Source organism: Ovis aries, chromosome 4, assembly GCF_016772045.2.
Source record: "Ovis aries strain OAR_USU_Benz2616 breed Rambouillet chromosome 4, ARS-UI_Ramb_v3.0, whole genome shotgun sequence".
NCBI lineage: Eukaryota > Metazoa > Chordata > Mammalia > Artiodactyla > Bovidae > Ovis > Ovis aries.
Genome location: NC_056057.1, coordinates 114,200,174 through 114,216,484, shown reverse-complemented (window position 1 = coordinate 114,216,484; position 16,311 = coordinate 114,200,174).

The window sequence follows — 16,311 nt, the reverse complement described above, 5'->3', positions numbered from 1 at the left end:
TGTGTAGTTTAATTTATATATTGTGCCTCATTTTTGCATCACATTATCTTTTTGATTATTATGTAATCAAATTGATATTCTTTTTCCTTCAGTTCGGTTCAGTTCAGTCGCTCAGTCGTGTCCGACTCTTTGCGACCCCATGGATCACAGCATGCCTGGCCGCCCTGTCCATCACCAACTCCCAGAGTTCACTCAGACTCACATCCATCAAGTCCGTGAGGCCATCCAACCATCTCATCCTCTGTTGTCCCCTTCTCCTCCTGCCCCAATCCCTCCCAAAATCAGGGTCTTTTCCAATGAGTCAACACTTCCCATGAGGTGGCCAAAATATTGGAGTTTCAGCTTTAGCATCAGTATTTCCAGTGAACACTCAGGACTGATCTCCCCTAAAATGAACTGGATGGATCTCCTTGCAGTCCAAGGGACTATCGAGAGTCTTCTCCAACAACACAGTACAAAAGCATCAATTCTTCAGCACTCAGCTTTCTTCACAGTCCAACTCTCACATCCATACATGACCACTGGAAAAACCATAGCCTTGACTAGACAGACCTTTCTTGGCAAAGTAATGTCTCTGCTTTTGAATATGTTATCTAGGTTGGTCACAACTTTCCTTTCCTTCCAAGGAGTAAGCGTCTTTTAATTTCATGGCTGCAATTGCCATCTGCAGTGACTTTTGAGCCCCCCAAAATAAAGTCTGACACTGTTTCTACTGTTTCCCCACATATGTGCCATAAAATGATGGGACAAGATGCCATGATCTTAGTTTTCTTCTTTTTTTTAATTTATTATTATTATTTTATGATCTTAGTTTACTGAATGTTGAGCTTTAAGCCAACTTTTTCACTCTCCTCTTTCACTTTCATCAAAACACTCTTTAGTTCCTCTTCACTTACTGTCATAAGGGTGGTGTCATCTGCATATCTGAGGTTATTGATATTTCTCCCGGCAATCTTGATTGTAGCTTGTGCTTCTTCCAGGCCAACATTTCTCATGATGTACTCTGCATAGAAGTTAAATAAGCAGGGTGACAATATACAGCCTTGATGTACTCCTTTTCCTATATGGAACCAGTCTGTTGTTCCATGTCCAGTTCTAACTGTTCTTGACCTGCATATAGGTTTCTCAAGAGGCCGGTCAGGTGGTCTGGTATTCCCATCTCTTTCAGAATTTTCCACAGTTTATTGTGATCCATGCAGTCAAAGGCTTTGGCATGGTCAATAAAGCAGAAAGAGTTATTTTTTCTGGAACTCTCTTGCTTTCTCCATGATCCAGTGGATGTTGGCAATTTGATCTCTGGTTCCTCTGCCTTTTCTAAAATCAGCTTGAACATCTGGAAGTTCACAGTTCACATATTGCTGAAGCCTGGCTTGGAGAATTTTGAGCATTACTTTACTAGCATGTGAGATGGGTGCAATTGTGTGGTAGTTTGAGCATTCTTTGGCATTACCTTTCTTTGGGATTGGAATGAAAACTGACCTTTCCAGTCCTGTGGCCACTGCTGAATTTTCCAAATTTGCTGGCGTATTGACTGCAGCACTTTCACAGCATCATCTTTCAGGATTTGAAATAGCTCAACTGGAATTCCATCACCTCCACTAGCTTTGTTCCTAGTGATGCTTTCTAAGGCCCACTTGACTTTACATTTCAGGATGTCTGGCTCTAGATGAGTGATCACACCATCGTGATTATCTGGGTCATGAGGAATTTTTTAGTACAGTTCTTCTATGTATTCTGGCCGCCTCTTAATATCTTCTGCTTCTGTTAGGTCCATACCATTTCTATCCTTTATCGAGCCCACCTTTGCATGAAACGCCCCATTGGTATCTCTAATTTTCTTGAAGAGATCTCTAGTCTTTCCCATTCTGTTCTTTTCCTCTATTTCTTTCCATTGATCCCTGAGGAAACCTTTCTTATCTCTCCTTGCTATTCTTTGGAACTCTGCATTCCGATCCTTATATCTTTCCTTTTCTCCTTTGGTTTTTGCTTCTCTTCTTTTCACAGCTATTTGTAAGGCCTCCTCAGACAGCCATTTTGCTTTTTTGCATTTCTTTTCCATGGGGATGGTCTTGATCCCTGTCTCCTATACAATGTCACAAACCTCATTCCATATTTCATCAGGCACTCTGTCTATCAGATCTAGTCCCTTAAATCCATTTCTCACTTTTGCCTTGGCTCCATCCCTTCATTCTTTCTGTAGTTATTTCTCCACTGATCTCCGGTAGCATATTGGGCAGTTACCAACCTGGAGAGTTCCTCTTTCAATAGCCTATCATTTTGCCTTTCATACTGTTCATGGGGTTCTCAAGGCAAGAATATTGAAGTGGTTTGCCATTCCCTTCTCCAGTGGACCACAAGACCTCTCCACCATAACCCATCTGTCTTGGGTGGCCCCACATGGCATGGCTTAGTTTCATTGAGTTAGACAAGGCTGTGATCCATGTGATCAGATTGACTGGTTTTCAGTGATTATGGTTTCAGTGTGTCTGCCCTCTGATGCCCTCTCACAACACCTACCATCTTACTTGGGTTTCTCTTACCTTGGATGTGGGGTATCTCTTCACGGCTGCTCCAGCAAAGCGCACCTGCTGCCCCTTACCTTGGACAAGAGTTATCTCCTCAGGGCCACCCCTCCTGACCTTGAATGTGGAGTAGCTCCTCTCGGCCCTCCTTTCCTCCTCTCTTTCTTTACTTTTTTTTCAAATCTTGCACATATTTTCCCCCATCCCCACATTACAGAGATTTACCTATGTTTCTTCTGTTATTTATATGGATTAATTTTTGGACATTTAAATTTCTAATTTATTTGGAATTTGAATGGCATCAGGAAATGGATGCAGTTTTATATTTTTCTATATAGTTATTTCAATATTGCTTATTAGTCCACCTTTTTTCCCACTGATGTAAGATGCTGCTTTAGTGAATATAAATGTAACGTAACTGAACTGAATATAAATGAGTATAGTGTGATCAATTTAGTCTATTTCTGAATTTTGTTTGTGTCTCACTGTTCTGTCTATTCATGCACCATACTGCTTTAATTATAGAAATGATAATGTTCTACAATCTGGTAAAACTTCTGGTCTTTCTGGTCTTCCTTCATTGATACTTTTTCTTAATTGTCAAGGATGCTGCTGCTGCTGCTAAGTCACTTCAGTCGTGTCTGACTCTGTGCGACCCCATAGACAGCAGCCCACCAGGCTCCCCCATCCCTGGGATTCTCCAGGAAAGAACACTGCAGTGGGTTGACATTTCCTTCTCCAGATTGTCAAGGCTAGCTTTTCTATTTTTTTCATCCAAATGAACTTTATAATCAACTATATTAGTTGCATGAAAAAATAAGTGATGAAAAAATGTTTTAAATTTATATTTATGTAAAGACATCTTAAAGAAGTATCTAATGTAAATTTTATAAACTGCCTTAAACATGAGTCAGTGTTGAATTTGGCCAAATGACTCTTCTGCACCTAGTTAGAGTTCTTCTTAATCTATAACTAGAATGGGTTGTAAGAATCAATTTCTTTATGTTGGACCACTATAGTGTTTCTAAAATGATCATATTATCATGGTGTATTGCTTTTTAGTGTCTAATAATGGCCTCTTCTTCCACCATCAGGATCATGGAATGGCTAAGAATTCAGAGGTTATCAAAGCACATACGGGTTTTTGACGTATGGGACTAAGAAACCTTTCTAGGCAAATAAGGAAAGAAATTGTGTCTTTTCTGAGAGTAATAGAAAAATGTGGGGGGAAAAAACACATTTCCTTGTTTCTTATTTTCTTACTGTTGGAGACAAGTGGTAAATAATGCTGGTACTATAACTGTCTGTAGCCATCCATCACTCTCAAGACTGCTGAGACTCAGGAACACTGGGAGTAGAAGGCCTGGATTAGAAATGGTCTCTCACCCCAAGGCCCCTGAAGCCAAGGGCACCAAGAACCGACCCCTTCATGTAGCCTCCCTTTTAGGACCCATTGTTCTCTTCACCACTGCTGGAGGTTTATAACTATAACCACCAATCTCTGAGAAGCAGTGTGGGTAAGCAGACTAGGGTTCACAATTCCTGCCAGTGGAAGTGTGGGTATATGTTCTCATCGTTGCTGTTGTCTTTGTTGTTCAGTCACTCAGTCGTGTCCAACTCTTTGTGACCCCATGGACCCCATCACACCAGGCTTCCCGTCCTTCGCCATCTCTCAGAGTTTGCTCAAACTCATGTCCATTGAGTCAATGATACCATCCAACTATCCCATCCTCTGCCATCCCCTTCTCCTCCTGCCTTCAATCTTTCACAACATCAGGGTCTTTTCCAATGAGTCTTTTCCTCTTCACATCAGGTGGCCAAAATATTGGAGTGTCTGCTTCAGTATCAGTCCTTTCAATGAATATTCAGGATTGATTTACTTAAGGATTGCCTGGTTGGATCTCCTTGCTGTCCAAGGGACTCTCAAGAGTCTTCTCCAGCTCCACAGTTCAAAAGCATCAATTCTTTGGCATTCAGCCTTCTTTATAGTGCAACTCTCACATCCATACATGACTACTGGAAAAACCATAGCTTTGACTATACAGACCTTTGTCCTCAAAGTAAAGTCTCTGCTTTTTAATACACTGTCTAGGTTTGTCATAGCTTTTCTTCCAAGGAGCAAGGGTCTTTTAATTTCATGGCTGCAGTGACCATCCACAGTGATTTTGGAGACTGAGGAAAGAAATTCTGTCACTGTTTCCATTGTTTCCCCATTTATTTGCCATGAAGCGATGGGATTGGATGTCACAATCTTAGTTTTTTGAAGGCTGAGGTTTAAGCCAGCTTTGTCACTCTCTTCTCTTACCTTCATCAAGAGGCTCTTTAGTTCTTCTTCACTTGCTGGCATTAGGGTGGTGTCATCTGCATACCTGAGGTTATTGATATTTCTCCTGGCAATCTTGATTCCAGCTTGTGATTCATGCAGCCCGGCATTTCCCATGATGTACTCTGCATAAAAGTTAAATAAGCTCCATTTATAGTTATTATAAAATACTGGTTATATTCCCTGTGTTTGTACAATATATCCTTGCAGCTTATTTTATGGGCTTCCCTAGTGGCTCAGACAGTGAAGAATCCGCCTGCGGTGTGAGAGACCCAGCTTCAATCCCTGGGTTGGGAAGATCCCCTGGAGAAGAGACTGGTAACCCACTCCAGTATTCTTGTCTGGAGAATCCCCTGGATAGAGGAGCCTGGCAGATTACAGTCCATGGGTTACAAAGAGTCAGACAAAATGAGCAACTAACACACACAGTTTGCACCTTTCAAATCTCCTACCCTTATATTGCCCCTTCCCCTTCCCTGTCTCCACTGGTAACCACTAGTTTGTTGTCTATATCTGTGAGTCTGTTTCTTTTTTGTTATATTCACTAGTTTTGTTGTACCTTTTAGAGTCCACTTAAAGTGATATGACACAGTATTTTTCTCTGACTTATTTCACTTAGCATGATACCCTCCAAGTATATCCACGTTCTTGCAAATGGCAAACTGTTACCACACACATATACATTAAATACTTTGACTGTGTGGATCACAATAAATTGTGGAAAATTCTGAAATAGATAGGACTACCAGACCACCCGTCCTGCCTCTTGTGAAAACTATATGCAGGTCAGGAAGCAACAGTTAGAACTGGACATAAACAGACTGGTTCTAAATAGGAAAAGGAGTACATCAAGGCTATATATTGTCACCCTGCTTAATTAACTTCTATGCAGAGTACATCATGAGAAACGCTGGGATGGAAGAAGCACAGGCTGGAATCAAGATTGCTGGGAGGAATATCAATAACCTCAGATATGCAGATGACAACACCCTTATGGCAGAAAGGGAAGAGGAACTAAAAAGCCTCTTGATGAAAGTGAATGAGGGAGTGAAAAAGTTGGCTTAAAGCTCAACACTCAGAAAATGAAGATCATGGCATCTGGTCCCATCACTTCATGGCAAATAGATGGGGAAACAGTGGAAAACCGTGTCAAACTTTTTTTTTTTTTTTGGCGGGGGGGCTCCAAAATTACTGCAGATGGATTGCAGCCATGAAATTAAAAGACACTTACTCCTTGGAAGGAAAGTTATGACCAATCTAGATAGCATATTGAAAAGCAGAGACATTGCTTTGCCAACAAAGGTCAGTGTAGTCAAGGCTATGGTTTTTCCAGTAGTGACTAACCTGAACTGAATATATATATATATATATATATATATATATATGTCTTCTTAATCTGTTTGTCTATTGATGGATACTTAGACAGCTTTCATGTCTTGACAACCATAAATAATGCTACTATGAACCCTGGGTGCATATATCTTTTTGAATTAGTATTCTTTCAGATATATACCCAAGAGTGGAATTGTGGAGTTATATGGTACTTCTATTTTTAGTGAGAAGCCTCCATACTGTTTTCCAAAATGACTGTACCAATTTGCCTTCCCACCAACCACGTAGGAGGGTTCCCTTTTCTCCACTTCCTGACCAATGTTTGCTTTTTTTTTGGGGGGGGGGATGATAGACATTCTGACAGATATGAGGTATGCAGTGATATCTCATTGTGGGAATTTTCATTTCCCTGATGATTAATGATTTGAGCATCTTTTCATGTGCCTGTTATCTATCTGTCTGTCTGCTTTGGAAAAATGTGTATTCAGGTTTTCTGTTCCTTTTTAAATCAAATAGTTTTTTTTTATGTTGAATTGAATGAGTCGTTTATATATTTTGAGGATTAACCCCTATTCTCTCATATCATTTGCAACTATTTTCCCCCATTCTGAGGGCTGTGTTTTTATTTTGTTGATGGTTTCCTTTGCTGAGCAAAGGGTTCTAAGTTTAATTAGGTACCATTTTTAACTGTGGTGGTTTTGCCTTTATTTGGTTTGCTTTAGGAGACAGATGCAAAAATAAAATATAGCTGTGATTTCTGTCAAAGAGTTTTCTGCTTATGTTTTACTCTAGGAGTTTTATGGTATACAGTCTTAGATTTAGGTCTTTAACCCAATTTGATGGTTTTTTTGTATATGGTGTTACTAAACGCCCTAATTTCATTCTTTTACCTGTAGCTGTCCAATTTAAGAGACCCTCTCCAATGTATATTCTTGCTTCCTTTGACCATAAGTGCATGGGTTTATTTCTGTGGCCTCTTTCATTAATCTATGTGTCTGTTTTTGCTCAAATACCATACTGTCTTGATTACTGTTGACATTGTTTGGATTACAAAGAGTATAATTCCTCTCACTCTGTTCTTTTTTCTCAAAATTGTTTTGACTTCTCAGGATCTTTTGAGTTTCCATACAATTTTTAAAAATATTTCTTCTAGTTCTTTAAAAAATATCATTGGTAATTTGATAGGGATTGCATTGAATCTGTAAATCACTTTGGGTAGTATGGTCATTTTATCAGTATTAATTCTTCCAATTCAAGAATGTGATATATCTTTCCATCTGTTTGTGTTTTCTTCAATTTCTTTCATCAGTGTGGTATAGTTTTCAGAGTCCAGGTCTTTCATCTTACTTTAGGTCGGTTTACCCCTAGGCATTTCTTTCATTTTTGTGAAAATGTAAATGGGAATGTTACCTTCCAGTTCCAGTTCAGTGGCTCAGTCTTGTCTGACTCTTTGCAACCCCATAAACCACAGCACAACAGACCTCCCTGTCCATCACCAACTCCCAGAGTATATACAAACCCATGTCCATTGAGTCAGAGATGCCATCCAACCATCTCTTCTTCTGTTGTCCCCGTCTCCTCCTGCCCTCAATTTTTCCAAGCATCTGGGTTTTCCAAATTAGTCAGTTCTTCACATCAGGTGGCCAAAGCATTGGAGTTTCAGCTTCAGCATCAGTCCTTCCAATGAAGACCCAGGACTGATTTCCTTTAGGATGGACTGGTTGGATCTCCTTGCAGTCCAAGGGACTCTCAAGAGTCTTCTCCAACACCACTCTTCAAAAGCATCAATTCTTCGGCGCTCAGCTTTCTTTACAGTCCAACTCTCACATCCGTACATGATTACTGGAAAAACCATGGCCTTGACGAGATGGACCATGATTGACAAAGTAATGTCTCTGCTTTTTAATATGCTGTCTAGGTTGGTCATAAATTTCCTTCCAAGGAGTAAGCGTCTTTTAATTGCATGGCTGCAGTCACTATCTGCAGTGATTTTGGAGCCCAGAAAAATAAAGTCAGCCACTGTTTCTACTGTTTCCCCATCTATTCGCCATGAAATGATGGGACCAGATACCATGATCTTCATTTCCTGAATGTTGAGCTTTAAGCCAAGTTTTTCACTTGCCTCTTTCACTTTCATCAAAAGGCTCTTTAATTCTTCTTCACTTTCTGCCATAAGGGTGGTGTCATCTCTCATATCTGAGGTTATTGATATTTCTCCCAGCAATCTTGATTCCAGCTTGTGCTTCCTCCAGCCCAGAGTTTCTCATGATGTACTCTGCATAGAAGTTAAATAAGCATGGTGATAATATACAGCCTTGACGTACTCCTTTTCCTATTTGGAAACAGTCTATTGTTCCATGTCCAGTTCTAACTGTTGCTTCCTGACCTGCATACAAGTTTCTCAAGAGGCAGGTCAGATGGTCAGGTATTTCCATCTCTTTCATAATTTTCCACAGTTTATTGTGATCCACATGGTCAAAGGTTTTGGCATAGTCAATAAAGCAGAAATAAATGATTTTCTGGAACTCTCTTGCTTTTTCCATGATCCAGTGGATGTTAGCAATTTGATCTCTGGTTCCTCTGCCTTTTCTAAAACTGGCTTGAAAATCTGGAAGTTCACGGTTCATGTATTGCTGAAGCCTGGCTTTGAGAATTTTGAGCATTACTTTACTAGCGTGTGAGATGAATGCAATTGTGCAGTAGTTTGAGCATTCTTTGGCATCGCCTTTCTTTGGGATTGTTTCCTTATTTCGCTTTTTGATAGTTCTTTGTTAGTGTGTAGAAATGCATGAGGTTCCTCTGTATTAATTTTGTATCCTGCACTTCACTGCCCTCCCTGATGAGCTCTAGTAGTTTTCTTTAGGATTTTCTATATGTAGTATCAAGTCATTTGCAAACAGTGACAGTTTCTTCTCCCTTTCTGTTGTGGATTCCTTTTATTTCTTTTTCTTCTGATTACTGTGGGTAGGACTTCCAAAACTATGTTCAGTCAAAGTGGCAAGAGTGGGCATTATCAGCTTGCACCTGATCCTGGACTGAGTGCTTTCAGCTTTTCACTGTTGAGTATGATGCTTGCTATGGGTTTGTCATTGTTGTAATTTAGTCACTAAGTCATGTCCAACTCTTTTGGGACCCTGAAGACTGTAGCTATCAGGCTCTTCTGTCCGTGGGACTTACCAGGCAGGAATACCAGAGTGGGTAGCCATTCCCTTCTCCAAAAGATCTTCCCCACCCAGAGATCAAACCCACATCTCTTGCATCAGCAGGCAGTCTCTTTCCCACTGAGCCACCAGGGAAGCCCATGGGTTTGTCATTTATAACCTTTATTGTGTTGAGCTAAGTTCCCTTTGTGGCCCCTTTCTGCAGATTTTTTATTATAAATGGATGCTGAATTTTATCAAAAACTTTTTCTACATCTATTGAGATAATTGGATTTTTTTTAATTCTTCAATTTGTTAACATGGTATGTCACACTGATTGGTTTGCAGAAATCGAAAAATCCTCATATCCCTGGGATAAATCCCACTTGATCATGGTATATGACCCTTTTAATGTATTATTAGATTTGTTTGCAAATTTTTTAAATTTTACTATTCATAAGCCTGAAGAGAAAGAGCAAATATTGGTTAAAAAACAATGAACAAAAGACAAATACAAACAGTAGCTAACATTTCTGAATTTCTAGACTTAAGTTCTAAAAGGATACTCAGGACACTATGACATATAATCATGATGTCAATCCCCTCAAAACGGAAATCTAGCTCATGAGAATTTTTTTTAATAACAGAAAGGCATCTTAATAACAGAAGGGTATTTTTCATGATGGGCAGAGCTCTGCCAAAAGAAATGCAACAGTTGCTATTTATAGAGCCAACAAGAAAGATATTTCAAAAATGTCCCACTCCTTAATCAGCTATACTCCAATACAAAATATAAACATTTTTTTTAAAGCATCCCACTCCGATAGATGCTCTACTCATAAGTTTTGCTTTTCATAGATACTTTAACTTTTTAGAATGTTGCTGTTGTTCAATAGTGGTGTCTGTCCCTTTGCAACCCTATGGATTGCAGCATACCAGGCTTCCCTGTCCATCACCCACACCCAGAGCTTGCTCAAACTCATGTACATCGAGTTGGTGATGCCACCCAACCATCTCATCCTCTCTCTTCCCCTTCTCCTCCTGCTTTCAATCTTTTCCAGCATCAGGGTCTTTCTCAATGAGTTAGCTCTTTGCATCAGGTAGCCAAAGTATTGGAACTTCAGCCTCAGTATCAGTATGTCTCATAACTATTCAGAATTGATTTCTTTTAGGACTGACTTGTTTGATCTCCTTGCAGTCCAAGGAACTCTCAAGAGTCTTCTCTAACACTACAGCTCAAAAACATCAGTTCTTTGGCACTCAGCCTTCTTTATGGTCCAACTCTCACATCTGTACATGACTACTGGAAAAACCAGTAGTCATTTTAGAATGAGAGTGGGTTAAAAATGATTTTGCATTTTTGCTATTTTTATTATTTGTTTAAAATAATATGCTATTCATTTTCACATAAACTAGTTTCCTAGTCCTAAATTTGGAAACTCTGTTTATTTCCTTTATCCATAAAAGTCCAGATACAGAACTTTAAGCTTCCAATGTTGGACATACTTGTTTTTGAAGAGGAAATATTACTATGCCACAAACTGTAATCAGCTATCATAAATAATTCACCAACAGAATCTGGGTTGTATGAATGTAATGTTTCTAAATCCTCTTGCATAGTAGTTTTAGATGATCCAAAGAGCCTGTAATGCAGGAGACCTGAGTTCTATCCCTGGGTTGGGCATCTTCAACCATAGCGGGACTGAGGGTTTAAGGTGGTGTGGGAAGAGGCACTCACCTCCAGGCCAGCGTCCCTTTAACCCATCGACCCCTTGCCCATCCATTTCCTGGCCCCTGTAAGAGGAGGGCCCAGCCAGACAGGGCAGGGGAGTGGCACACAGGCACTGTCTGGGAGGTACAGAGTGAAAGCCCAGCATGGTTTGTCAATATTTTGTTGAGGACTTTTGCATATGTTTGTCACTGATATTGGCCTTACTTTTATTTTTTGTGTTATCTTTTCTGATTTTGATATCAGAGTGATGCTGGCCTCATACAATGAGTTCGGAAGTATTTCTTCCTCTGCAATTTTTTGAAATCATTTGAGAAGGATAGCTATTAACATTTTCATAAATGTTTGGTAGAATTCACTTGTGAAGCCATCTGGTCCTGGACTTTTATTTCTTGGACAAATAACACATTTAGTTTCATGACTAGTTATTGTGAAAGCAAAAGTTGCTATGTGTCCAACTCTTTGTGAGCCCATGGACTATACAGTCCATGGAATTCTCCAGGCCAGGATATTAGAGTGGGTAGCCTTTCCTGTCTCCAGGGGATCTTCTTGACCCAGGGATTGAACCCGGGTCTCCTGCATTGCAGGTGGATTCTTTACCAGTCTCCCCACCTGTCAAGTGGGAGACTAGGTTAGATTTCCCAATGGGAAGACTATACAACTGGTTATTAGTCTATTCATATATTTGATTTTTTCCTGGTTCACTGTTGGGAGATTGTACCTTTCTAAGAATTTGTCCACTTTTTCTTTCTTGTTCATTTTATTAGCAAGATTGTTTTGGCTACCCACAGTAATTTGTGTTCCCATAAAAATAGTAAAATGTTGTGTTCTAATTCTGTGAGAAATGCTATTGGTTATTTGATAGAAATTGCATACAGTCTGTAGATTACTTTGGATAGTATAGAAAAATATCATGTTATGCATTTTCACTATATTGATTCTTCCAGTCCAAGAATATATATATATACAGTTGCCTTGTGCCTCTCTGAGCAACTCTCCAAGATCACCAACTGGGTCTCCCTCAGGCTCTTGCTTATCACTGCTTCTGGTTTGGAACTTAGAGCATGTGAGAATTTCTCCATGCCCCTTTAAGGTGAGGTTACTGATTCCCAAGCCTTCTCACTCTCACATGTAGGCCCTGTAGCCTTCAGAGTCACATGTCTTAAGGCTTCTCAGGTGGCTCAGTCAAAGAGACTCTGCCTGCAATGCAGAACACCTGTGTTCTATCCCTGAATGAGGAAGATCACCTACAGAAGGCAATGGTTACCCACTACAGTATTCCTGCCTGAAGAATCCTATGTACACAGGAGACAGGCCGAATACAGTCCATGGGGTGAAAAAGAGACAGACAAAAGAGCATCGACAAAAGAAAGTCAGATATTTTGCCTGCATAGTCAGTAGGGACTCTTACTAGCACAGCTTTAGGACCCCTGCAATCCGAAACCTCGGATTCCGGGGGTTCTGGAGAACAAATTCAAGAACAAATGGAGGAAATGAATTTATATGAAAACATAGGTGACGAGGAAGAGAAACAATCAATAAAAATGAAAAACAAGAGCCAAAAGGATGATGGAAGTCAAGAACAGATCTTTCTCACTCGACCAACTGCACCCTTGGTCGAGCCCCCTCCTTTCACTCCTGAAAGCCCTTGGGATGATGCAGTTGCCTTAAACCACAGATACCTGGGCCTAATAAAATGACGCCTGTACAAAAGGGAGTTCTATGGTAGAGTTGCAGGGGATGAAGACCCTGTTTCTTCCTGTGGCTGTAACTCAAATCCCACCAGATCCTCAATTCTCCCGAGGAGGAATGCACTATGATTATAATGCCATACCTTTCAAAACCATAGAGGAGATGAAACAGGCATGTACCCAATATGGAACTAACCCACCTTATAGCATGGGACTAACTCAGGGACTCTCACAAGCTGAACGGTTAATTCCTTGTGATTGGGAAATGATAGGCAGAACCTGGTATCCACCTCAGAATGTTTACAATTTAGGACCTGGTGGCAGGATGCGGCAAATCAACAAACTCACAGAAATGCGACAGCCAACCCGCCAGCTGATATAACACTTGATCAATTGACGGGTAGCGGGGCACATTTTGGCATTCAAGCTCAGTAACAATTTGATCATCAATTACTCACTCAAGTGAGAATGATATGTTTAAAAGCCTGGGAGAGAATAAATCCACCCGGACAGGCCTCGATTTCATTTACCCAAAGTAAACAATCAAATGGGGAACCTTATGTAGGTTTCTTTGCCTGGCTACGGCAAAATTTAAATAACACAGTTTCACGATCTGGGTTGAGAGGTTTGCTGATGCAAGCTCCTGCTTATGACAGTGCTACCTCACAGTGTAACAAGGTGATTCGGCCTCTCAGAGCTCAGGGTGCCCCTCTAGAAGAATATCTTAAACTTTGCCAGGATAGTGGCTCAGAACCATATAAACTGCAACCTCTGGCTCAAGCATTGTCTAAAAGCTAGTAAAAAGACTTTTGCCTTTTGGTGAGACGTCACCAACGTGGAAAACTAGGACACATTGAAATAGGCTGTAAAGGAAGAAGAAGGTAGTCAGCTGATAAATTATACTATTGGCTCTGATGCCGCTCCTATTTGTATTGGTCTTGGAAGTATACGTCTTAAAACAGGATATCAGAAATGGCCGTCAGTTGTCAAGGAATCAAATGAGGATAAGACTGCCCTCTATTTGTTAACTGGTCTTACGTTTTTAGAAAAAGAGGAACCTTCCAGCATGATGAAACCACCTGACCTTCCTGATTGTGTTGCTGAATTTAGCCATGGTATTGAAAATTGGTTAAGATGGGAGTTATGTAAAGGATCAGAAGGTCACTTATTATTAAATGTTGCAGAAGGCCCCATTTTCGACTGGGGACCCCGAGGAACCACTAAACTGATAGACTCTAAAGTGTGTTTCCCACAGGTATAGCATGACAAGGCAATTAGTACTTACGGTAGTCAACCCCTGGTATGGCATGGGGTGGGGTTAGCTCCTCTGTGTCTCGTTTAGATCATTATCCTGTTCATGATGACACACGGAAAATGCTCATGGCATTGAAAGAACCAATCGCTCGGAAGGGACGATATACTGACTATATTTTAAGGGACCCAAAAGCTACCTTTAATTTTACAAAAAGACTCTACCCACACTATTCAGACTTGTGTAAGAATTCATTTGGTTTTCATGATCGGAACAGCAAAATATGACCCCAATTTGGGATTAGCAACATGTATTCACTGTTCATTTTATACATGGGTAAATAATTCCATTCCTCTTGATGAAAGTTGGCAGAGTATTTACGTTCTTAAAACCAGAATGATTCCAGTTGAATGGGTTCCAGTTGATTCACGACGACCTTGGCAAGAAAGCCCTACATTATATGTTATTGAAGCAATACTGAAAAATCTTAAACGTGTTAAACGCTTTCGGGCGTTGTTCATTGCTGCCATCTTAGGCATGATCGCTATTGCCACTACAGCAGCTGTGGCCAGAATGGCTCTTCATAAATCTATACAAACAGTTCATTTTGTACAAGAATGGCATACAGATGCCGATGTCCTTTGGACCACTCAAGAAAAAAAATGGTGGAAAGGTGGCCTCCCAAGTGGCCGACCTTCAACAATCTGTTATTTTATTAGGAGATCCATTAGTCAGTTTACACAAACAGGTGAGACCAAGATGTGATTGGAACTTTACTTCCTTTTGTGTAACGGCTTTCAGATATAAGGAGACACAATTCAATTGGGGTAAAGTCAAACGACACCTATTGAACCTAGGTAATATTTCTGTAGATATTCATGATCTACAACAAGATATACCGAAAGATTTTAATAAACATCTTGATGTAATTTCTGGATCAGACGTTCTTGATACGGTTGCTGATCATCTTTCTTCTCTTAATCCCTTAAAACAGATCAAGACATTTGGGTACAGAATTGCTCTGGTTGTGGGAGCGCTATTAATTTTGCATTTGTGCTTCTCTATAGTCTGGAGAAGAACGGTCAAGAGACAATGAAGCCAACAACAGCAACTAGCATTTCTCACCATTTCTCATCACGTGCAAAATCAGAAAGGGCGCGATGTAGGAGCCAGGGAGAGTAAAAGAAAAGCAGGCCCTGGCAAGGGCCGCAAGAGAAATTTATACTTATTGATAAACTGGATGCTATAAGGCATGAGACTCTTGGAACAAGTCCACAGGGAACGGTTCATGTTCTTGAGAACAAGATATGATCCGTGGGTCGGAAAACCGACCCCAGACGGTTTCCCAACTGACGTCTCAGAGTCACATGTTTTTCGTGTCTGGTGGAAAATCTATAGATAAGAATATTAGTCCTAGTTACTGATTTGTTATTGATTACTGTTTCCTAATTACTCCACGGTTAATGATCATTTTGTTCTCTGGCCCTGAAGGCCACATGCATTACAGTTTAACTCCCCGCATATTCCTTCATTTATGGCTGAAAGTCTAATAAAGCTGGCTTGGATTCAGTTTTGGCACCCTCACCTTGCAGCAGTCTTGGTCCCCTGATCCTCGCTTTTCTCTGCATGGGTAACAATGGGGCAAACTCCTTCTAAGCACAGTGACTACATGCAAGTGTTGAAAACTTAGTTAGAAGGTTTGGGAGTTGAGATATCTCACACCTCTTTTAAAGAATTGTTTTCTGCCATTGAAAAATATTGCTACTGGCTAGATCCAGATAAAGGGACTTTGAGGCATGAGGAATGGCAAGAAGTTACGTGTTGCCTGTGCCTTGCCTACCAAAGCAGCGAAGAGATTCCTATGCCTATGGCCAGTAGGGAATCTTATTAACACAGCTTTAGGACCCCTGCAATCTGAAACCTCAGATTCCGGGGGTTCTGGAGAACAAATTCAAGAACAAATGGAGGAAATGAATTTATATGAAAACATAGGTGACGAGGAAGAGAAACAATCAATAAAAATGAAAAACAAGAGCCAAAAGGATGATGGAAGTCAAGAACAGATCTTTCTCACTTGACCAACTGCACCCTTGGTCGAGCCCCCTCCTTTCAATCCTGAAAGCCCTTGGGATGATGGAGTTGCTTTTAAACCACAGATACCTGTGCCTAATAAAACGACTCCTGTACAAAAGGGAGTTCTATGGTAAAGTTGCAGGGGATGAAGACCTGTTTCTTCCTGTGGCTGTAACTCAAATCCCACCAGATATACTGAAAGGTTTTAATAAACATCTTGATGTAATTTCTGGATCAGACGTTCTTGAT